General features: G+C 35.4%; 1 protein-coding gene across 2 annotated transcripts in view; it reads left to right on the forward strand.

The window, feature by feature from the left end:
- The window catches only part of LOC121732033 (ecdysone receptor), a 254,008-nt gene that overhangs the window by 73,666 nt on the left and 155,424 nt on the right, over positions 1 to 24,918 (forward strand). For both annotated transcript variants that reach the window (XM_042121785.1, XM_042121784.1), the window contains one exon: positions 20,849 to 20,893. The gene's annotated coding sequence lies outside the window, so the exon portion shown is untranslated. The remainder of the gene's footprint in view (positions 1 to 20,848; positions 20,894 to 24,918) is intronic.

The raw sequence follows: 24,918 nt of genomic DNA on the forward strand, positions 1-24,918 counted from the left end.
CAAAAAATAATATTCGGCTTTGTCTTAGTCGGGGAAAAGTATATTGTACAAAAAAATTCTATAATAATAATATCTATGGACGCTTCACACCACGTCAGTCTGGCCCCGTGCTAAGTACCTGAAGGACTTGTGTTACAGGTACCAGACAACGGAAATATATTTAATACTTTTATACTATACATATATTTAAGATTTTTATTATATCATACACATATTTAATACACATCCAGACCCGGGAACATTGAAAACTTTTTGTTCCGTCGGCGGGATTCGAACCCGCGACCCCCGGCTTGAGCTACCGACGCGCTCACCATTGAGCCACAGAGGTCGTCCTATTCTATCAATTTAAAATTCTTATTATTTTCTCTTCTTTGGCTACTATCTTATGAATCTAACTCTATCATCATTTTCTTTTCATAATATTCTCTTGCAAGTATATTTTCTAAACTCTACATATTATAATATTGCCTCTACTTCTACACGATGGAATAACAATAATATTCGTTCCCTACTTCGATCCCCTTTCGACGCACCGGATATGGTCTAGCCGCGGCTCCTAATTTGTATACCGGATCAGCCGGCTATGAACTATCAACAGAATATACGTTAGATACGCCTTGATACTTCACACTATACTTTAAATGATTACGGAAGTACAATTTTTTATTACAATAAATAATGGCTTTTATCTAAAACGCCTGCAACTCCGTTGCGCCAAAATTCGTTTATCGAGTGGGAACTGTACATTCTTTCGCAATTATATATCCTTTCCCGGGACTCAAAGTATCTCCATACCAAATTTCAGCAAAATCGGTTCAGCGGTTTGGGCGTAAAGGGGTAACAGACAGAAATACAGACAAACACACTTTCGCATTTATAATATTAGTATGAATTCTGTACACCAAAAATTACTAACTTATAATAAACTTTAATCCCATGCTAATAATAAGGGTAGGGGTGTCGCTAGAAGGGTAACTATGACATAATAGGGTAAGCACAAAGATACGGGTTCCTAGTTAAAAGAGCACGTTTTTAAAGCGATTTATTACAAATAAGAGGGGTAATTTTAACGCCAATTGTAATCCAAGTCCTGTGCTAGATTCTACAATTTTAATGCAACATTAGTGTAGCTTTGTTTTTTTTTTTATATAAAATAGGGGGGCAAACGAGCAAACGGGTCATCTGATGGAAAGCAACTACCGTCGCCCATGGGCACTCGCAACATAAAAATAGCTGCAGGTGCGTTGCCGGCCTTTAAAGAGGGAATACGCTCTCTTCTTGAAGGATTGCTGGTCGTGGTCCAGAAGAATTCCAGAGTTTTACAGTGCGCGGCAGTAAGTTAGGCGAAAAACGCAAGTTTGTTTCTTCTACGAGCCGATCCGTTTCCTAACTGTTATATGGTCTGTTCATTTTTACTTATCAAACCAGCGTAAAATTTAAAATTCTTTGACGTCCTGAGAATATTTTGATTTACCTTTTTTGATGTTATTAATCCTTCGACCGCAGATTCTTGGAAATCTATTGTTATTATATTGTTGTCGCGGTCACCGATGTCCGTGCTTGATGAATTAGAAAACCGACGTCTGACAGGATAAGTCAAGGAAAAGTCCGTAAAATATGTTAGATTTATCATCTATGCAAAATTGGATCGCTGATTTAATAAGGTTTATTAGAACATTTTAATATCAGGTATAGAAAATATAACAAAATTATAAATGAAGAGAATATTGTTACGTTTTTATTTCATCGAATTCTGAAAACATTAAAAATACTTTCGTCGTCTAGGAAGTCGTTAAAGATACATTGTATATTTTATTGGAAGTATTTTTAGATGGAGATGTAAGAAAGCTAAAATAAAATACAAAAAGTTTTTTGCTTCATTTATTTTATTGGTTTCAACGCAATTACTGGATTTTATTCACAATTGTGTCGCTTCATTTCGCGAAAATTTGTCTCAATGGAGTTTTCGTTGAATCAAAATACCCCGATTCTAATGTCGCATTAACATAGTAGAATCAGAATTAAAATTAGAAATTATGGACCCACTATTGTTAAGTCATTCCGTACTTATAATGCTCTAGTGATCAGAAGGACGACTCGTGAATTTGAATGAACATTACATTCCAAACCATCTTACTTCACTTCAGATCACATTCAGATGCTGTTTCATTCACCTACGAAATTGTTTTTTTGTGTGTGATGAAATGTACGGTCTATATCTAACAAGTATACCTAGTAGACCATATTTATACTAGTCCCGCATCGGCGCACGCACACATAAACGTAAGTCATAGATAACTTCAAGTAGCCAAAATATGCATATCGTCGCGAGCGCCCTATCATATTGTATTGTTTGATTTCAAGGATAGGGCTGACTACAGCGTGATATTGTACTTCTGTACCCAATATTCTTATTAGTATTCAGTATCGTCAGACGAAACCACGGGCGTGATGTAAGTGGGCCAGTGTTATTTCGGTGCCCAAACTGGAGCGCCCTGACTTCGGCCAGCGGGAATGAAAACAACTATTTCGATTACGTAGGGCTGCCTCTTATCACTTTTTAAAAAGATACAGTAATTTTAATGTAGATATAATTTTAAAGAAGTATATAACGTTTGTTAATTAAAAACGAGCAACGTTTGTTAATGAAAAACATATGGGCAATTACTCATCATCTGGCTATACATAAATTCCACATTTTTTTGGTTTCATATCATTTTCCGGTCCTTAAGCCTCCATTTAGGAAAAAAATGTAAAATCTCAAATTGTTACTTACCAGTTCATTCACTCACGGATTCATTATCCAGGGAGGAAACAGGGGACAACGTTTGTATAAAAAAACGGTGGTGTGGACTCCTCTTAAGAGGGCGAATAACCCCAAAAATCAAACATCGTCCTTCTCTCTTCACACTCACGCCCGTCTTTCATATGCCAGGTGAAAAAGAACGACGCGGATTCATCGCCAAATTAGTTTTTTTCTCAATAACTCGATAAATGTACAACATTTTAAAAATCCGCTAGGTCGATCTCTCAATGATAGAATTTTATACAATTAACTTAGTTCAATGCCCGGTTATGGCAATAAATGAAAAATTCGTAAAAATTAGATGCATCTTTGTGATTTTTTTTTTCTATCGAGAAAATTTTAAGATATCGTGTATTTGCTCAAATCGAATTCTCTGAAATATTATGAAGTAAGTATCTAATTTTATAAAACTCAAAGGTGACTGACTGACTGATTGACATAGTGATCTATCAACGCACAGCCCAAACCACTGGACGGATCGGGCTGAAATTTGGCATGCAGGTAGATGTTATGACGTAGGCATCCGCTAAGAAAGGATTTTGATAAATTCCAACCCCAAGGGGTTCAAAAAGGGCATGAAAGTTTGTATATAATAATACTTCTTAACGCGAGCGAAGCCGCGGGCCAAAGCTCGTTTTTAAGTATAAAAATGAATTATCAAATCGACACTTAAGGGTTAGTCGCCCCCATAAGATTACGCCACGTTAAGGTAACGCCGAGTTAAAGTAAAAAAGCGTGTTGGATATGTTTAGATTGCTAGTTTTTATGAGAAGCTGGGCCGGCCTATAGCCTACGATAAATTAGTGTTGTTATTTCGATGCATGTTAACAATTTCAAATTTTTAAAAATGGAATTTCTAATATTCCACCGAGCCAGGAAGGCGCGATCATTGCCTTTTTATAATCTGTCACAAAAGCCATGAAATATTGTATCAACCCTAAATTGAATGTAGCGATGTAGGAGTTTTTGATAGTGATGGACAGACAACATTAGTCGTAACTGACACTTGTGGGTTCGAAGAATCAATATAAATTACATCTCATTTGTTTAAAAAATAAACTCAGGTAGATTTTCAATTGTTCTTTTTGATTGTAGGCATATCTATGTAGGCATATTTAATCAATGGTTATTGAAGTCAGTTGTAGGTGTATTAGGTGGCAATAAAGAAAATTAATAGTATCAAATTACTCGGCAGTTTGACACCTACATTAACCTGATTTGAACACATTTCGTGTAAATGTTAACTCATAATTGAACGAAAGTTGGTTGTGGAATTCGCAAAATTATGCTGTCTTGAAAATTCGAGAAATGACCTCACTAAGAAGTAAGAACTGACAGTAAAGGTCATTTCACGTTATAATTTCGCGAGTCATCGCAAATCGCGATTTTTAAATGAGCCTTTCAAATTAAAAACGGAGTACGGACAGCCAAACACTGCAGGCGGCAAATCTGTCAATACGTTAATATTTAAATAATTACATTAAAAAATATATAAATACGTTAATATATACTTATATAATAAAAATAAAATTAGTTATTATGCAAAATTCTGAGTAGAGAGCTGTACTAGCTCATACAAAATAATCCGACCAAAGTCCGACATGTTGCACGTATCAGAATATAGACAAAACGTCGTCAAACGTCGGACAAAACTTTTTGTGTACTGTCTATGATGCCATCATAGCACCATCATAATGATGGTGCTTCCTTTAGCGTGATAACTGATAACATTGCAGTAATCTTATATCTTTAAACGAGCAATTATTGTATATATATATATATATATCTCGGAATCGGCTCCAACAATTTTCATGAAATTTAGTACTTACACGAAACCCCCTATGGTTTCGGCGGCGATAAATCGATCTAGCTAGGAATAATTTTTAGAAAATATCATTTTATTTGCGTTTTATCGAATACCGAGCAAAGCTCGGTTTTTATTTTAAGTTTTTTTATTAATTAAGTTAAGTTCCACACACGTCACTCTGCAATGTGAACTAACCCTTAAAATTTCAAAATATGTACTGTTAAGTTTGAAAAAAATATCGATTCGGAGTCACTGTCCGTCATTTTTTACAACACTACAGAATATGATAATTTGATTGCTTTACCAAAGAGCCGAGCGTCCTATTAAATATTATAGTATGTTATTACTGGCAGTTGAGAATAATTTTACAATCATTCTTAAAAAAAAAAAAAGAATTAACCATATCTTCAAATGATTTTGAATGTTTAAATTAGGAATGAGTTCGAACGTTCGTTAAAAATTAAAAATCGTATCGTAATTTGTAAACGTCTCGTTTAATATAATATAGGATTTAAGAACAAATTCCTGTAATAATATATAGTCAATTATAATTAACAATAATCGATCAACATCTTATTAAGTAGTTATTGGTAATTATTTGGAGTTCTAATGACTTTTATTTCGTATTTCGGTCTTATAAGAATTAAGATTAGAGAGTTTAGTTTAGACAACATGCCGAATATATTGAACATAGAGCTTTTAAGCTCTTTGCATGGTGCAAAATATGAACTTGGGATTAACTAGCATATCTCTAATAAGGCTTATTAAAATTATTGTGTTGCGGTGTTTGTTGCCAAACTCCGCCAAAATGGCTGGACTTCTTCCGGATAAATGTTGTAATTGTAAGTCTAAGAATCGGTCAATATTTTCGAAATACCATATAAGTATATAGCAGAAAAACGTTTGCCGAGTCATCTAACAATTAACTATAATTATTTGCCATCTAGATAGTATCAATTAAGCAATAAATAACTTTTTTAAACGTCGGAATGCCAAGAAATCGACTTATTCGCTAGTCGGCATAGATAAAAATAATTATCTCAGTGGAACGCACTTTCAAATCGTCCTGTGCATACCACGACTTGCTCACCCACAGTAGACCTGGTATAACCCGCCTCAGTTATGAAGTCGGCTGTCTCGTATAAGATAGGTACAGTTGCCGGCTATTTAACTCGGTCGTGCTATAGAACGGGGCGCGGCTTCAAGGTGAGTCGCCCGGTCATTCCCTCGCTATGCCTAGACCACGAATAAAAAATATTTTGATAATAACACTTTTTATTAGTATTTTATTTATAAATAACTTTTTTTATCTAAATATAAAGAAAACATTTTTTATAATCCTGTTTAATAGAAATGTACTTACTTATATAATATTTTACAACTTGTCCTAAGGACGTAATTATCGGACATACTAAAAGTCTTTTAGTACTTAAGTACTTCATATTTTTTCTTTTATCCTCTTATAACCACCCAAAATAAATATCAGAAGCTTACTAAAAATACAAATTTACGCGGAACAATCATAAATTCTAGGTCCATTTAATATTCGTTTATACTTTAAACTAGTTCAATAATAAACCAGTTTTAGGCTTGATCACATTTCAACTTTGGCATATATGTAGACAACATAAGTAACACAAAAGCTGCTAACACAATGTTAAAAATCATGCCTTTTTTGGGAACGAGAAACATCCGTACTAATAATGCGAAATTATGTCTGTTTACCTGTCTGTTACCTCTTCACACCTAAACCGATAAGCCACCTTTGCTAGGTATGGAGAAACTTTAAGTCCCTTGAAAGAACATACTAGGGTCTAGGATACTTCTATCTCTGAAAAACGCACGTTTTCCCAGAAACGAATTTTGGCGCCACAGACTTGCGGGCGTCATCTAGTAACTAAATAAACTGTGGTTAACTTCAAATGAGACTGGTGCAAGTGGACCTTCCAACCTAAGGTACTTACTGCTTTGACTCTGGAGGCACTAGCCTTTTGATTAGCTAATGTCAAAAGATTAAAAAAAAATAACAACGTTGTTAAACAGATTTTGAGACTAGAAACCTCAAAATCCAGGCAAAACATAATTCCGCATGTATGCCGATCTACCTCTTAAAGTTTATGGCCGGTATAAGTAGTCAGTACTCAAGATGCATCTCGGTCTCAAGACACGGTTTAGGCTCTGTGATTGGTTGGCTGTTAAAATTTGGATCAATCATAGAGCCGAACCGCGTCTTGAGACCGAGATGCATCTTGAGTACTGACTATTTATAATGGCCTTAGTGGTCCATGGTAATTATTATAATCGTATTTTGGCATAACTTTAAGCCAACATAAGAAAATAATTACTATCGCACTTCCAAAGTGGCCAATAATTGGGGTTGTTACCATACCCTGGTAGATCACGCGCGCGACCGGTTCCTAACGTCTTACTTCTTTTTTGTGTCGGTCAACGGCCTGGCCCTATTGTGATGCTCCATTAGGGTTAGATTCAGCCCATTCATCGGCACACGTGCGTCAAATTACTAAACAGAATTAGATTTAGGCATATTATAGGGCTTATTCCACCTTATTAAATTTAGACGACCTAATTAGGATCCTAAAAAGAAGACTAATTAGCAGATTCTGATTCCACTAATCAGAAGCCACACTTCTTCCAATTTAGTATCCTAATTAGGATCCTAACTTCCTAAATGCTATTTCACTTGACTAAATTTAGTTACTGAATCAACTAAATTTAGCAAATTTTACAGCGGGGCTAAAATGGTCGCTTTGAAGAATCATAATATTATGAATCATGTTATGATTCATTCTTTTAAAATCACAAAATACATGTCTGCTTGCAATTCATATCTAGTAATTCGTACTAATTTGACATTTGTCAGTTACTATCGATTCATGCAAGTTAAAATAACTTGCATGAATCGATAGTACAGGTAAATCGTTCTCTTGCGGTAAAACAACCACTAAAACACGTTGTAGATAGTAAAAACTACAGGGAAGGACATAGGCTAATTTTTGCGGGAAAATTTATGGTTCCCGCAGAATCACTTATTTATCTGGAGCCGCATGGAACGTCGAGATTTTGTAATTGTTAAGCACACTCTACGGCCTGCCTGCCTAGCATACGCCAACGAGATATTATGTCACTCTCGAGATAAATAAAAACTACTCGTCTCATAATGTCAAATCTCGACAAAACTCTATAAAAATGTGTTATTTCGATGATAGATCTACGCGAGAAAAAACGTTTGTCATGCTAGGGTCAATACTCAATAGAGATAAAGAGACAAACCATCAAACATCGAGAAAACATGTAGAATGAGATATCTCGTTGGCGTATGCTAGGCAGGCTGATGCCATAAATGGATTTTAGCTTGAGTTATCGAAATCAGTTTTCTAAGTTTTTTAAATTACTGGTATTAGTTTTTACTTGTATGAATATTATGTAGATCAAATCATACAATAGTTATTAATAAATGTACGATAAAGGCCACGCGGAAGCACGGATGATGGATACGGCGTTCGATTTATATTAGTAAGTGTCGTACTTAGGAGCTGGGGGAATGTAGCACCCACATGCACAAGATTTCAGATAATATGTTGATGTCCTTAGATATAACGTTAGATTAAGGGCCTGTTTTACCATATCTGATAAAATGCCTAATAGGCTATTCACAACTTTTTTGACAGATTCTCCATACTTTATCTGTCAAGTTAATTGGTGGATAGCCTTATCTCCTGTGGTGAAACAGGCCCTTAATGTCATGCTTGGTTAATTTTTTTAGATTCGTTATGACTTAAATGAAACTAAATGATCTCTTTATTGTGCCTAAATTAAAAAAAAGGGCAGAAATAGTACATTTTGCACTTATTAAATTATAAAAAAAAAAAAAAAAAAACATGTAGGATCATAGGGGTTACATGCAGTCAGAATACACACTTTTGAATTCATAATATTACCAAGAATCGGTATCAGGTAATATTCAATATCTCAATTCTCAACAGGATAATTTTAAAAATCATCTATAAGTAGTAAACTAGTTATTCTTATAACTAGTTTAACTAATTGGAAAAAAATATATGAATTTATATAACAAATAAATACTTACATAATAATAACAATATAACTAATATTTTTTGTACATTCAAAATTATTGCGCATCTCAATTTATTATGATTCTAATAAGAATCATAACAAACTAAATCAGAATCTACGAATAACAAAAACTAATCAGAACTATTTCGCAAAGGCACTTTGTACGTCAAAAGTCACTTAGTTACGAAATACAATTTTCAAGGCACATTCGAAAAATTATAATATCCACAAAATTCTTTATTACTTTGACCTGAATCTGTATAATAAATCTTTCTGTTTACGTTTAAAATCGAAAGTCTTAAGAAGCTTAATGATAAACATTAAATAATGTAACTGATGAACTAAGAATTTATAATGAGAGGAGTGAAGTAGTTAATAAGGAATTATTGAGGTACAAGATGACGCCCGCAACTCCGTTGCGCCAACATTCGTTTACTGCGCGGGAACCGTACATTTTTCCGGGATAAAAAGTATCCTATGTCCTTTCCCGGGACTCAAAGTAACTCCATACCAAATTTCAGCAAAATCGGTTCAGTGGTTTGGGCGTGAAGAGGTAACAGACAGACAGACAGACAGACACACTTTTGCATTTATAATATTAGTATGGAAGTATGGATTTTGTAACTAGATGTAGTCCAGGCAACTTCTTTGCACCAAGATTACTTTGTTGCGCGTTAACCGTACATGTTTCTGAAATAAAAACGACAGATAAACAGACGTAAAAACACAAAATTGACATAAATTTCATCATGGAGAAATTGAAAATTTCAATAATATAAAAACACGACCTTTTGCCCGCGGCTTCACTCGCGTTAAGAAGTATATACAAACTTTCATCCCTTATTTAACCCCTTGGGGTTGGAATTTATCCAAATCCTTTCTTAGCGGATGCCTGGCTACGTCATATCATCTACCTGCATGCAAAATTTCGGCCCGATCCGTCCAGTGGTTTGGGCTGTGCGTTGATAGATCACCATGCTAGTCAGTCACCTTTGAGTTTTATATTTATAGAAATTATAATACAGTTTAATAATTAATATTTACGAAAGTGCAGTAATGTTTGGCTGTCTAAACTTTATACATCTAGGAATTTTCGTAGACAGCGTAGTGGTAAAATCCTATAGATAAAAATATACTTCGAATATGTACATAGGTAACATGTCAGTTTTGTGCGAAACGCGAGATTTTCCTCCTTCAAAACAACTCGTATCAACAAGGTCAATGAACTCCGCAAACAAAATCTGCACACAATATAACTAATGTTTAATTTATATCATACCTATGCAATGAATGTGTTTAGATTTGGTGATAGCAAAAAGTGACATCATTTTCAATATTGCTTGGGAAAAGAAACTTGAAACTTTAGATTTAGTTATAGTAGGTAGAGTTCAAACGGCGAATCGAGGCACAAAATTTAAATGTCGAAATATAAATGAAATTGTGTGCGTCGTTATTTTGATTATGTTATAAAAGAGTTTAGACCAGAGGTTCCCAAATTTATTTTGTCTACCCACTTTAACAACAATTTATATTTTAGCACCCCCATTGTTTCAATTTAAAATGCATCCTGATGAAATAAATTACCCCCCAAGGCTCTACACAACGCCCCCATTTTTTTCTGGGTCCCACACCTTCAGACCTTCAGCGGCCACAAGGGGGCATTATCGCCCACTTTGGGAAAGGCTGGTTTAGACCAATGTCATTGTTCCACAGGAAAACCGTCATAACATTATGTTCCCTAAAAGAAAATGATTAAAATAGTTCCTAAAGCTGATAGTAGACAGAGGTTTATTTTTGGTTAATTTTCCTCTTTTAATTAGCATGTTTCAGTCCAAGGCTCTGAATGAAAAAATGCTATTTTAGTGCCAAAATTATTTATAAATAATTGTAATATTATAGTGAAGAATTTAATAATCATGTATTAACAAACAATCACTATAGACTCTAGAGAACCTGATATGATCATAAAAAAAAATACACCTAAAAAAATCAAGGAAAAGTGTTATTCTTCGAAGTGCAAAGGAATTTTCGGCATCTGTATCGTGCACCGATACCTGGTCCCTGAATCCAAAGGGCATTACTCCCAAGAAGTGGCCCATATTTTTTACCAAATCCAGTTTGGAGCCGTAATTAAGTCTTTTCGTGGACATTTTGGTTTTTATTCGGAGTTTATCTGATGTTATCGTTTCTCACTAGCCGCGGCTTTGGTGACAAGTTTTTGTGAGAATCAGGGTCTGATTCGAATAAGAATAACTTTGATCTCAGGCTGTCCTACTCGTGTGCACGAATGAGACTGTCCATGGGCTGTGACTGAAGTCACATTCGATGATTGAAAATTGGGCCCATATCATTAACTGTAAAATCGTTTGAAGATCTTATATATCTTTTATACGGTAAAACATCGTAATTCGTACCTCATTATGATTAGAATGCGGAGGAAAGAATATAAAGAGTGGTAAGTTAACAATAAATCGTATAATATACATAATAAGTGTTATAATAATATTATGTCACAGTTATTGGAAAAGTAAATCAGTCAACAGAATGGACTAAGATACAAATAACTAAGTGATAATAAATTATTGTAATACTCAAGTTGTTTACCATATATCTAGAAACTGTGACCTGAGATAAACTAAACATATTTCTTCGAAAATGGACGTTGAATAAATATAGAGGGCGCAAGAAATAAATAAGTACTAGAAACAACTTTGAAAATGGAATGGAATGACGAAATAAATATCGAAACAATGCGGACTAATGGAAGATAGAGACAAAGTAAAGATTGCGTAGAACAAAACAAATAAAACAAATTAAAAAATGGATGCTAAGTAAACATAGTAGAGGATGCAAGAAATGTATTGGTATAACTAAACACAATTCTTCGAAAATTGACCTAAAATAAATAATGAACAGGGCGCACGGAATAAATTAGAACATCTAAACATAAGTCTTCCAAATTGGACGTGAAGTAAATATCGTAGAAAATGCACGAAATACATTACTACAAATAAACACAATGTCTTCAAAAACGCGAAGTAAAGATCGCGAATGGAATGAGTACAAATTGTGTAGTTGCGTAAACATACGATTGACAATGGCCGATGGAAGCGTCGCCCCACTTGCCCATTGTAGCGACAAGATGTGAAATCCGGCCAAGGTTCTACATTATGTACACAAATAGGGATTTAAGATACGAGATACTAAGCCGCTTAACAATAGTGATGTTACTAGCGAGCTTAAAATGGAGATAGAAATAGCCAAGAGACGAGGCTTACTTAACTTTGAACTGTAAGAACAAAATGGATACCAAAATGTCTTATTACTGTTCTTAAATACAGAAATAACTTTTTGTGAGTAACAGGACACAGGAATATTAAATGAAGCTCAGATACAGAACATACTGCGCGGATGTAAAATCTCATTTATATTTCATAACGCAGGATTGAATAAAATTCATTCACAGCGCCATGTTCTCGTTAGCCAAAAGCCTGTGATGTATCCAATAAGAGCAAAGCTCAAATTGAAAGACAGATTGACGTAGGCATTCGTTTTGTATTGCAAAAAATGTAAATCATGCCGTTGATATGCAGATACTTAACGTAAGTTGATCCCTCGAATGTATACTGATTATCGGGAAGGATATACGACGAACGAACGAACATACTTACGACGAAATGCTTACAAAAAGAATTTTTAAAGTACCTAATGTCCCTGTATCCACTTCTTTCGCCTCCCACTTTGGAATTTTTCTGTCTCCATATATCTATAATAGACTTATAAACCTGTTTGATTTGAAACTATACTCTGTACATAAAGGTAAAAAAGTTCTTACCCAATCACTGCCATCATGGTCATACGCCGAAGCCGAAAACCTAATAAAAGTGTATAATTAATAACCACTCGCACACACACACACACACACACACACACACACAAACACACACACACACACACATACACACACATTTTACACATTTATAAATATATATTATATATTTTTTAAGAATAAGGATGATTTGTTGTTTTCTTTATGTTTCTGTTGTTCTAGCCGCAATACTTATTGTACTCAATTAAACTCCCCCATAGGACAGGCCTCGCCTAGTTTGGGGGACCGTTATTTGTTAAAATGTTTGTAAAATTATCATGGTGAATAAAGACTTTTGTATTTGTATTTGTATATAATTCAAAAAATAAGTGAATGAACTAAAGTAACTTTGCATCGCGTCATAATAAGTTATAAGATTGTACTGTCTGCTAAAATGATAGAGGCTTCGTAATTAAATTATTAGAGAAAGACCAGATAGAACTAGATGCCAACGTGTAACGTGAGCCTGTCCAGAAATGCAAAATGTCATTAGCCCCCGAGCTATTAGCGAAACTCAAACAAATTACGTTTAGTTGTTTAACAATTACAATGTTAAACACTGTAACAAAATAGGATTGCAGACGGAAGCCACTCGAGCACGTGTAAACGTCCATCTTAGCAACAGAATGGATAGTAGACAAACTATTGATCGTTGAACGGCGCTGCCTCCACTATAAACTAGAGGCCTGCCGTTGAAATCGCTACGACATTATACAACGCTCGCCCGCAGTGCGGGAGTTGTAGGTGAGCCACATTCAACACGTAATGATCCAGCGAACGTGGAATTCTATCGCGGGTTACGTAACTCCGGTCACTATTCTCTACGCCCACACGTAAACTTCACACATACACAATGAAAATCCTTGGTTGCGTGACAGAATATGTTTTACGTGCCATGTAAAACGGTGGAAATAATATATACTCATATAAAACAAGTCTGGATGTTGTATTTAAATAAGGATTCTGGAAAGTAGCTTAGAAAAATAGAATTGTAGATTTTGTGATACAATATTAATCATGCTTGCATCTTGTAGTCTTAGCGAATAATCTTATTAGACTCAGAAATCACATTTCTAATATTATCATGTTTGAAAAATATAAACTTTTATATTCCGTCAATTGATATTTATTTCTTCAATCAGCACCTATTCTGATTCTAATTCCCTTTAACACTATGGGCAGCTGGACCGGATGCTCACAAATGAAATTGTGCCTGATTTTGGGCAGGAAGTGCGCTATTGATTGGTTAGGGGAGTTTGGGAATGGGCGGGCGGGCAGGGTCAAGGACGTGCCCATTGAGAGAGCACGTGGCCGATACGTAATCGTAATTCGTAACCCTCAAAATATAATTCCCTTTATACCGTATGACCTTCGAGGGGGCTTTGACTGTTTCTTACCTCAACGGACCGCTATTTCTGGGCTTCTTAGAAAAATGTCTACCTTTCCGGGTATTTGTTTGATTTAATTATTTGTTTTCTTTATCAACTGTATTTCTTACTAGGATTAGTATTTATTAAGTAGTATTAGTGTCATGTAGCTCAAACTTTTTATTGTTATTAGTAGTTTAAATATATAATTTATTACAATAAACATTTCGTCGCCTGTTTCAAAATTCATTCGTCGTATGTAAGTTGTAATCACGAATCACGATACTGTTATAAGCATAATATTATTTCTGGCAACATAAATTCCATACTCCATATTCATAGACTATTTAGGGACTGAAGAAAGCTAAAGAATAATTACTTGATGTCGCCTATGTATGTAGTCATGCCATTCACCAATTTGGACGACAGCCATTACACGTGGTTTATGGAGGGTAATTAAAGCCACATAAGGTCTTGGGTCAAAATAATGAGGGAGTAGAAAGTGAATTATGAAAATATAATAATATCGAAGATTAGAAGCCTGCAATCCGAACGACCACGGATGGCAAATGCTTTCAAAGTTGACATAAATTATAAATTCAGAATAGTAGTCGTCGCTAGAGTAATTAAAGCATGAATAGGAGCCTAAAATAAAATTTCAGAGACAAAGGCAAATTGCGAAACTGCAACATATACACTTGAGATTTCTCTTCAGCGTAATTAAAAATGTGCAGGCAATATTACCCGTTTCAATTAATCGTTGAAAACTGAAACAAGAGCGCACATCCAACGTGACGAGTAGTAATGATTCATTGAAACGAGATGCGCGCAGCAGACAGCCAGCACCAATGATATCTCGTGTAGTAGGCGACGTACCGTCGTTCAATAAAGTGCTCCGAAACAAAAACAAAACCGTTGCAGAAATATGTAGCTGGCAATGCGCTCAAAGGACCCCCTTATACGTGTTCTCCTATAATCATAAACATAGAAAACGCACAAAAGCCTCTTGGCGTCGCGTCGCTGTCAGATAAAGTTGTTGCATTTCTTTTGCTAGACGAGGCGGGTGAGACGGCGAGACGCGCGCGAGCGAGAGGCGAGATGCCCCGATCGTTAGCCATGATCTTCAACGCGCCACAAACACACAGCCCGACCGAGAGCGAAATTGCAGCGAGAATGCACCTAGCTACGTTATTACCGTCTCTGCATAAAACGACCTCCGTCCCGAATCGTGCCGTTGAAAAATCGACCTACTCCAACGCCTACTGAGTGGTTTATCGGTCGCCTACATTCTGAAACCGGTTATGGTCGGGGTGCAAGCGATAATGGACGCTGCGGTCGTGACATAAGTTCCGTTTGCTGGCCGGCGAGTGCCGCTTGTATATTTAGCCCGCATCGCGAGTTGTGGGTGTTTTAGGTCGGCCGCACGCACTGCTGAACTAGTCGGAGGGTTTCCTATTATCGATTTATGTACAGGACGGTGATACCGCGTGTTATTGCACTTTTTCTATCTAGGACTTTTTATGTAATTCACGTTCGATTTCTCTCGGCCAAGACGTAGTGAAACTTGAGCGAGGTGTTTCCCTGACTACAATTTTAATTTACTGCTTCTTTTAACATTTTTATTACCATTCCTGAGCTGGAAGTTTTCCAGTATTGGACATTTATGGATCATTGTTACCGTCTCTACTTTTAAATTAAAAAAAAACAGATTAATTACTATATAATCTCTTTTTGTTTTAAATTCTCTTGTATCTAAAATATTGAGCCTAATTCTCCTTTACTCCTTTAATTTAATTTATGTATTGCCAATTATTTTCTACTTCAAGGAATGCAGCTCGGGCAACTGGTCTGCTTCATTTATCAGATCAGACAGATAGACTAGACAAGGGTCTAGTTTGACCTTTGTTCTTGCACCAGAGACAGGCTCCACTGGATGCGGTTTTGTGAAAAGGGCAATAAGGACTTGCGGTCGCGCCCACATACCTGTGATAAAATCAGACATAAGTTCCTACGACCACAATATTTAATTAACAAACACAATGCAAACTGGTAAACATTAAAACAGGTCCATTGCCCGCATTATTGCAACACTGTAAGAAAAATCAGTTAACGAATATCAGATATAAATAACAAGAAAAACAAGTTTGAATTACGAACGAATCGAAGAAAAACACTGCACTGGACGTCATAAAGTGATATCTACTCCAAAAACGATATTTCAATGTACAAAACCTCTTAACGAGAAATTACTGGCCGCTAACGAATACCTTAAAAACAATATTCATAATCCAGAAAAACGTTGGAAGCAATCCAAATTCAAAACCGTCCAATCGATACCGGAGTTTCAGTCTGAAGCGTACAATTATGGCATGTACGGTAAAATGCATCGCTAAATATAGGCCGTGGAGGCGAAGCGCCTAGTTGTGCGTGGTCAGGAATCACCCCTTCCCCCGCCTCACACCACGCGTCCTGTAGGGCTGACTGCGCAGTTGCTAAGCGAAAATCGAAATTAAAGCCGTGTACGGCAAACTGCTGAAATGTTAGTTTTTCATGAGGTAGTCTTTGCGTCTGGTGGGATATTATTTTCCGTGATGTTGATAATATTATTACTTATTGTTCGTAATAAAACTGTCGCCTTTTGGCCATTAATAATTTGCTTTTATACAAAGATATTTCTGGAAATATTACCTATAAAATCTTATTGTTAAACGGAACCAAAGTATTACTAAAAATAACTGTATGGCATCTTTCTCGGAAGGAAGAAACGTCGCTGGGGTTTTCCGTTTTGCTTCATTCGTCATGAAATCTCAGGAAGAATGCTCGAAAAATGTTGGTTTTAGACTTCTGGGCACAATTAGGCAAACAAATAAAATATTCGATTTGAAAAATTTAGAAACTATTAGATTCTGAATTTACAGTTTTGAGATTTTAGGTTCAACTAATGATTTTTTTAATAATGTCAACCCTATTATTTTGCCTGAAGCTAACCACAGACGAATAAATACGGTGCGTGTGTTTATTATAAATGTTTGCGTAAATTATTAACTGTGGGTAGTCGGTGACTCGGCGCATGGAACCACTCCCGGTCAGTAGGGGAGACAGTGTTGGCGTAGGTCGGGAACTGAACGAACTATTCAGATGAAATGAACTAAATAGTTCTTTAATGCTAAAGATCTAAAAATTTAAGTAAAAAGATCTTAAATGTTATAAATAGCAAATACTTAATGATAATATGAAAAGTTAAAGTAGTATTTGATAAATATAAAACGCAGATTGCCTGAATAATTTAATATATTTCGGCATAATACCAGTTAAAATAATATACGCAAAAAAAACATAATATTAAATAAATTGACTAAATAAAGTTATTAATATTCGAGCCAAAGTTTCTAAAATTGATTAAACTCAATAACCATAACCTATAATTATAATAATTTAGATCAAGATTGATAACCATTATGCCGTAATCGGTGCGATTAGCATTTGACCTCGAGGTTAGTAAACAATTTACCAATTACTGTAATGAACTTGTAATTATTAAATCTAGGCTCTTTATGAAGCTGACCCTCAGTTGATTTTATGAGAATTATTTCGTCTATGGGCTTTTCGCCAACATCCTCCTTCTATGTCTCTTTTACAAAAAAATTTTTTTTTTTTTTTTTGGGAAAAATAATTAATTTGTCCCTAACTTGTTTAATGGACTTCATAATGATCTGAAACTAAAGACTAGTGCAAGATCCATAAATGCAAATGTCAAATAAATTGTTCATATTTAACTAGTTTTTGATAAAAATGATTGATAAATACACTTTTACATGAATATGAATGAATAAAAATTTAACTGACAACATTCTAAATATTTTTTTTAATTAAAAATATTATTCAGTAGACCGTCCGCCCACAAAATGTCTCTACGAGGTATAATTTAAAGGATATTTATGGATATGCAAATTTCTTGCTTCTGAGCGATTTGCCACGCCTATTCGACGCGAAAATTGCAACTACCGTGCTAGAATACTTTTTGTTCTTATATTTTATTGTTACACACATTCTCAGCATGTTGAAATGTGGCACCTTTAAAATATATTGTGTTGCGTACAGAAGTTTAAATACATTGTATGTTCATGGTTCTTGAGAAAGCATTAAAATTGTGCTAATAAATATTTGGTCTCGATAAACTTGTCAGTAACAAAATGTCAAAGTTTGTACGGCTGTTCAGTAAGTAGTAAATTTGCAAGTACGCATTTATAACATCTAATACACGTGTACAAAATATTTGAGATTCCAGAAAATGGCTTCAATTTTCACAAAGTTCAATCAAAACGTGTTAAATGCTAATGTGAAACAGCAACAAAAACATGTTGACTTTAGTGTTTTGCGTACATTTTACAAGTCGGCTGGCCAGTGATCTGACGGAATCTGGTGAATCACTTCCACGGGGCCAACGAACCCCGGCTATTAAAGAGTTGCGTCATGACATTGAAATATAATAAAAATTCAAAATACAGAATGCTGCACACGTCCGGCCGAATCGCTGACGCGATAGTGAAGTGACACAATTGACGTTTACAATACGAGGCCGCCATTTTGATTTTAGAAAATAAGTTACGTGAGCGGTGGGTGGATCTTGAACTATTTTAAAAGATACCTTATTGTTGTTCTAGAAATATTTTAAAGATACTTTATCAATTGCTTTAAGTAGTATAGCAATATATTCAACCCAAAGTACTCTAATATCTATACCAATCTCGACTTTAACTTTTCTTCACAAGCTTTGAACACTGAACTCTGCTTAAGTACCTATGTCAAATACATGAAAATATTATATTTTCATGTATTTGACATACTTAAGCAGAGTTCAGTATCGTTTGCTCAAAACTATAATAATAAATAATAATAGTCGATAATAACTCGTATAGTCGCCAATCGCAGTAGATCACGAAGTTGACCTCAAGTCGAATTACTGTAACTATAATTATTATACTAAATTCGGTTAGAAGTCCAAACTTAAATAATGATTCGGGTTTTGACATAGTTCATAATTTTCATGACACTACTTATCACAGTGTCACAAATCTGAACAATCATGTCTTATTATTTAACACCAGGGCTGTATAGCTGAATCATAAAGTTAATGATTCAGATATACAATAATCTAATATTTAAAAATAATTCGGGTTTTCCTTCCTGACGCTATAACTCCAGAACGCACAAACTGATTTCCACGGTTTTGCATTCGTTGGAAAGGTATCGGGCTCCATGAGGTCTACAGAAAAAAATATCAGAAAAAACTTCAAGAGAAAAGCAGGAAAACAGGGAAAATCATTTTATGGCAAAACAACATTTGCCGGGACAGCTAGTTATTTATTATAGGTATTTATTATATTTGGTTAGTTATTTATTATATTTGGATGATGATTTTCAAATATGTAAATGATAAGAATATAGGATAATATGGAGAATCTAAGGCCTAAGCTGAAATATTGGTAGAAAACAGAGCTTACGAAATCTATGTCTTTGGGGCTAAGTGCCAAACATTCTCATAATACCATCAAATGCCACCTCTATAAATAATATGATCTAGAGGTGAGTTGGGACGCTATTCCTGCATGTTCTATAAAAGTGATCTATATAGATATAAATATCGGCATATAAATTCTGTTGATGTTTATTGGTCATTGAGAATGCTTTTAAGCTGCAATTTTATTTTTAAAATCTTTCATAAAACAGTGAAACACTCTATATCCATAAAATTCTTCATCTCTGACAATTTTTTTACGTTTCTGCAATGAATGACCGATTTCCGTTTATAAAAATGTCGATGTGAAGTATGGTTATAGTCAGGGTCCCGATTCCTGTACCTGGATGTCACATCATTCGCAAGGTCACTTATATACTGTCTCACTGACAGCCTGAGATCGAACCGACATTCGAAATCTCAGAATCGGCCTCGGGGCATACGCAATTTGGAAGATACGTGTCAGTCGTTTACCTCGCGGCCTTCGCGATGCCCTCAATTGAACTAGTTTAATATTCTAACTATTTTGGTATGTATTGTAAGTAATATTTGGATATAATATTTATTAAGCGCGCGATTCAGACGAGACTTGACCATCCCGAAAATACGAGTATTTACTATGTGATCATTTTACTTCAATAATAATAATCGATATTTTTTATTCAAAGTTGGTATAAAGTATACCAAACTATAGATGGTTCCTGCAACATGTATCGACATAGCTATTGCATGTACTATTATCCGTAACAGGAAAATACAAGGAATAAGAGATAATATATAACATGATATTTAGCTCTGAGTTCAAATTACCAAGATCTGCCTAATTTAAGCCCGCTGTATACATTGGGCCAAAGCAATACGCATTAAGGCCAGAGCATTGGGCCAACATGTAGAGTACGGAAACTAAGGGTCAATTTATAATAGCGCAGAGTCGAAGCGAAGCGAAGCGAATTCCCAATAACTGAACACAGAAAATTCAACCTAAACTCCAGAGCGTAACGCATACATTACTTCTGCGAGGCCAATCAGCGTTGGTCGGGAGCATCGACGCTAATTCGCGCGGATGCGCTCGCCTTTTTAAACTCTCAGAAGTAATAAAGTACGTTAACGCACTGGAGTTAAGATTGAATTTGTTATGTTCAGTTTTAATAATTCGCTTCGATGCGCTTCGACTCTGCGCTAGTATAAATTGACCCTTATCCTATTACCTATCGCCAAAGTAGGTCTTTATACGTTGGCCCAATCGTTGATTCAATGGGCCAATGTGTACAGCCGGCTTATCAAAATATGACATGTATTACATCTAAAGCCTCTTTTATACTTTCTTCAATATTATCAGCGCGTTTAAATCTTTATTTTTTTAGTAATAAAAGGTAATTTGTTTCAGATTACAACGCCGCCCCGCTGTTCGCCTCTGAAAACGCCTCCAGTGGTAAGTCTGCAATTACATCGTATCTGCTGCCCTATCTCTGATCCAGCATGTTGATTTATTAAGTCTTTAGCTACAGTAAATATAAATTATGCTTGAAACTGTGCCTTAGCTTAAAAGCGTTTTTCATGGACTCTTAAAATTGAAACGTTAAGACCAGATAGAGTCTAGTCAGATCAATCTGCGTAGAGTCCGATCGAATTGGTCGGTCTACCCGTATATTAAAGGGCCTCTCAAAACCAAAAGACTATCGATCTTACTACAAAAGATTTAAACACCTGTTGAACAGTTGATTAGAAAAAATTCAGAACAATATATTCCCAAAACAACTGTTCAATAGATGTAAGTTTTTGTGGTAAGACCGTATGTATTAACTATTTTAGTATTGGAAGAGCCATGCTTCGGCACGAATGGGCCGGCTCGACCGGAGAAATACCGCGTTCTCACAGAAAACCGGCGTGAAACAGCGCTTACGCTGTGTTTCGCCGAGTGAGTGAGTTTACCGGAGTCCCAATCCCCTACCCTATTCCCTTCCCTACCCTCCCCTATTCCCTTCCCTACCCTCCCCTATTCCCTTCCCTTCCCATCTCTACCCTCCTCTATTACCCTATTCCCTCTTAAAAGGCCGGCAACGCACCTGCAGCTCTTCTGATGCTGCGAGTGTCCATGGGCGACGGAAGTTGCTTTCCATCAGGTAACCCGTTTGCTCGCTTGCCCCCTTATTTCATAAAAAAAAATTGTTTTGCACAAGTAGCAATTCTAATGTTACAATGTTTATCAAGGGGATCTTCATTCATATGACATAACTATGACCTCAGATCAAACTACACACTCTTTATATTTTTACCAATTTCCATAAATGGGTATTCTATTCTATCTATATTCTCTCTTTTCTGTATTCACCTTTCACACCTTACAATTTACAACTTATATCCTATATCTTTAAATGAGCAATTCTTGTATATATATATATATATATATACAAAAATTGCTATATATATATATAATTGGAATCTCGGAATCGGCTCCAACGATTTTCATGAAATTTAGTATATAGGGGGTTTTGGGGACGATAAATCGATCTAGCTAGGAATCATTTTTAGAAAATGCCATTTTCATCGAATACCGAGCAAAGCTCGGTCAAATAGCTAGTTTTATTATAAATCAGTAAACCTAAAACGTACCCCATTTTACTAAATTGAAGACTTCCTATTCCTACGTTTACGGGAAAATTCTTTAGGTTTTCCGACAAATTCTAGACGATTTCCCAGCGGACTCGTCGTTGGGGAAAATTGACAGTCTGCGTCCTAAATTTCCGCGAAGCTCGGCGAAATATTACAAAGTTGGATGAAAGTCGGGAGCTTTTGGATTTACACGTGTAGCTTTGCAATGGATTTGTTTCTTTCTTTCCACACATAGCATAAATATTTTTTTAAAAGTTTTGTATCAAAACACGTTTTAAAATATTACATAAATATATATTCCTAAGTTTTTAATAAAAGGGCTAAAAGGCTAAAAAATACCAAGACCTTCATATCACCCGCAGTCTCTCATACCTTAAGAAGACTGAAGAAAAGACTATTCAACTAAATACTCGAATCATTATCTTCATGGGATCTGATTATTATATATTATTTTACTTTATAATATAATATATAGCATATATAATATATAGCATATATAGCAGACGCATAAACACACGCATTTAAATTTCTAATAAGTTAAATGCTTTTAAGGTATAATTTATAAAAATAAAGCATTAACATCGGTTCAATACCATATTCGTATTGAAATAATTATCACCATTAATGTTCACTCGTTGCTGTGTGCTTAATGGATTTTTAATCTTTATTATATCTTTTAGGTCAATGACCTCGCGTTTTTATATACGGGATTAATTAAGCCAAACGCTTTTAACACTTTTTATTTCGATGTTTCTTAGATTTCTGATAATTGACAACATTCACCCGTAATAGGTTTATTTCTAGTTGTATTAACGATTTTGCAAAAAATATTAAAGTACTAAAAATTCGTTTATCGCGCGGCAACCGTACATCTTTCCGGGATAAAAAGTATCCTATGTCCTTTCCCGGGACTCAAAGTATACCGTTCAGCAAAATCGGTTCAGTGATTTGGACTATAATCCATACAGGGGTCAGGGTGTAACAAAACTAAGTGATAATACTTTCAATATTTCATTAAAAAAAGCATTATCGTTTAGTTTTGTTACACCTTGTATATTAGTTTAGATTTTGGCAAAAATTATGAATGCGTCTTACAAAATACTCAAAATGTGTGTTACTTTATTCAAAGCAATATCATTACGAAGTAATGAATTATGAATAACTTATACGTGTCGAATTACAAGACCATTACAAAACTTGCACTGACGAAACATATGAGTCATTATATTTTGTGCACATAATATTTTTTATGAAATAAGGGGGCAGACGAGCAAACGGGTCGCCTGATGGAAAGCAACTTCCGTCGCCCATGGACACTCGCAGCATCAGAAGAGCTGCAGGTGCGTTGCCGGCCTTTTAAGAGGGAATAGGGTAATAGGGGAGGGTAGGGATGGGAAGGAAAGGGAATAGGGGAGGATAGGGTAGGGGATTGGGTCTCCGGTAAACTCACTCACTCGGCGAAACACAGCGCAAGCGCTGTTTCACGCCGGTTTTCTGTGAGAACGTGGTATTTCTCCGGTCAAGCCGGCCCATTCGTGCCGAAGCATGGCTCTTCCACGTATACACACATAATATTTTTGCAAGCATGAACAATCTAAATTTACGCACAGGAACAAAATTCTATTATGAGAAATTATTAAACTCTATTTTGTGCCAAATTGGATACCTAGTTTTCTTTCATAAACTTATTCAAATTCATAAAAATTTAATTACTTACTACCTACTTTAAGGTCTCACTTTTTGAAATAAAAGCAATTGTTATAGGTATCCAATAAAGCAAGAAATAGAGTTTAATATTTGTTCATAATATTGTCATTTTTTTCCTTTAAATACATATGAATAGAACTTAGCACTCATTTAGATCTCCATACTTTTAACCCCTGAGACAAGCATAATTTTTGTATTGAACTAGGCTCTCCTTTTTTACATTTAAATTGTTTTTGGTGGGCTTCATATTATTGTAACGACTAACGATTAAAAGGCATTATTATTTATTATACAGTAGTTCTACCATGAGTTTAAAGCTATAGTATTTATCGATACTCGATATCGACTACGTAATTTTTTTGTATGGCGATTTTAGTCCCGCAAGTGACCGCTAGAGGCGCTGTAAAATTTACCATACTATAAATTTGCATAGTCGGTATCGAGTATTGATAAAAACTATAGCTTTAAACTCATGGTAGAGCTACTGTTCGTTTTATCTGCAATAGACGCCCAGTAACGGTCAATTACTACCAACTAGCCAAGTACCTAATAAACAACAGGGCAAATTGGTCAGTAGTCCAGCTGATACTGCAGCGATCAATCTATAGCGCGGGGTCAATGACCTACTGAGATAAGGTATCGCCCTACTAACTTCCGCGCGCCGCTGCTGCTTCCAGCCTATCAAGGTCATAATATTATTTATGGATAGATGGATATGATGATCAGTTTTTGGCTTAAAAATCTACATTGAAAGAGCCTTGTTCAGCTTTATATTATACGTGTGGTTAGACCGAGGCAAAGCAATATTATAGTTCACATTTAAAATCATTTTAAATGTAAACTATATTGTTTTCTGAAAAGAGTTGCCAAGAATTTTTCGGGTATTACAATACACTTATAATGGTCTGGACAGTTCTAAAAAGTAAGAGTTCAGAACATATAAGATGTACCATCTTATTTGTTCTGTCAAAGACCGCTGGCGCCTAGTCTTCTCATTTTGACTATAGCTTCTTATCGTCAGTGTGTCAGCTTGTTACCAGAGATTGCATTGCCAGATGAAAGTCATAATGTCTGTCATTAACCCGCCTGCGGTCGATACTGATCCCACTTTCCCTTGTTTGTGGTGATCGACCGCGA

Source organism: Aricia agestis, chromosome 11 (genome assembly GCF_905147365.1).
Source record: "Aricia agestis chromosome 11, ilAriAges1.1, whole genome shotgun sequence".
NCBI lineage: Eukaryota > Metazoa > Arthropoda > Insecta > Lepidoptera > Lycaenidae > Aricia > Aricia agestis.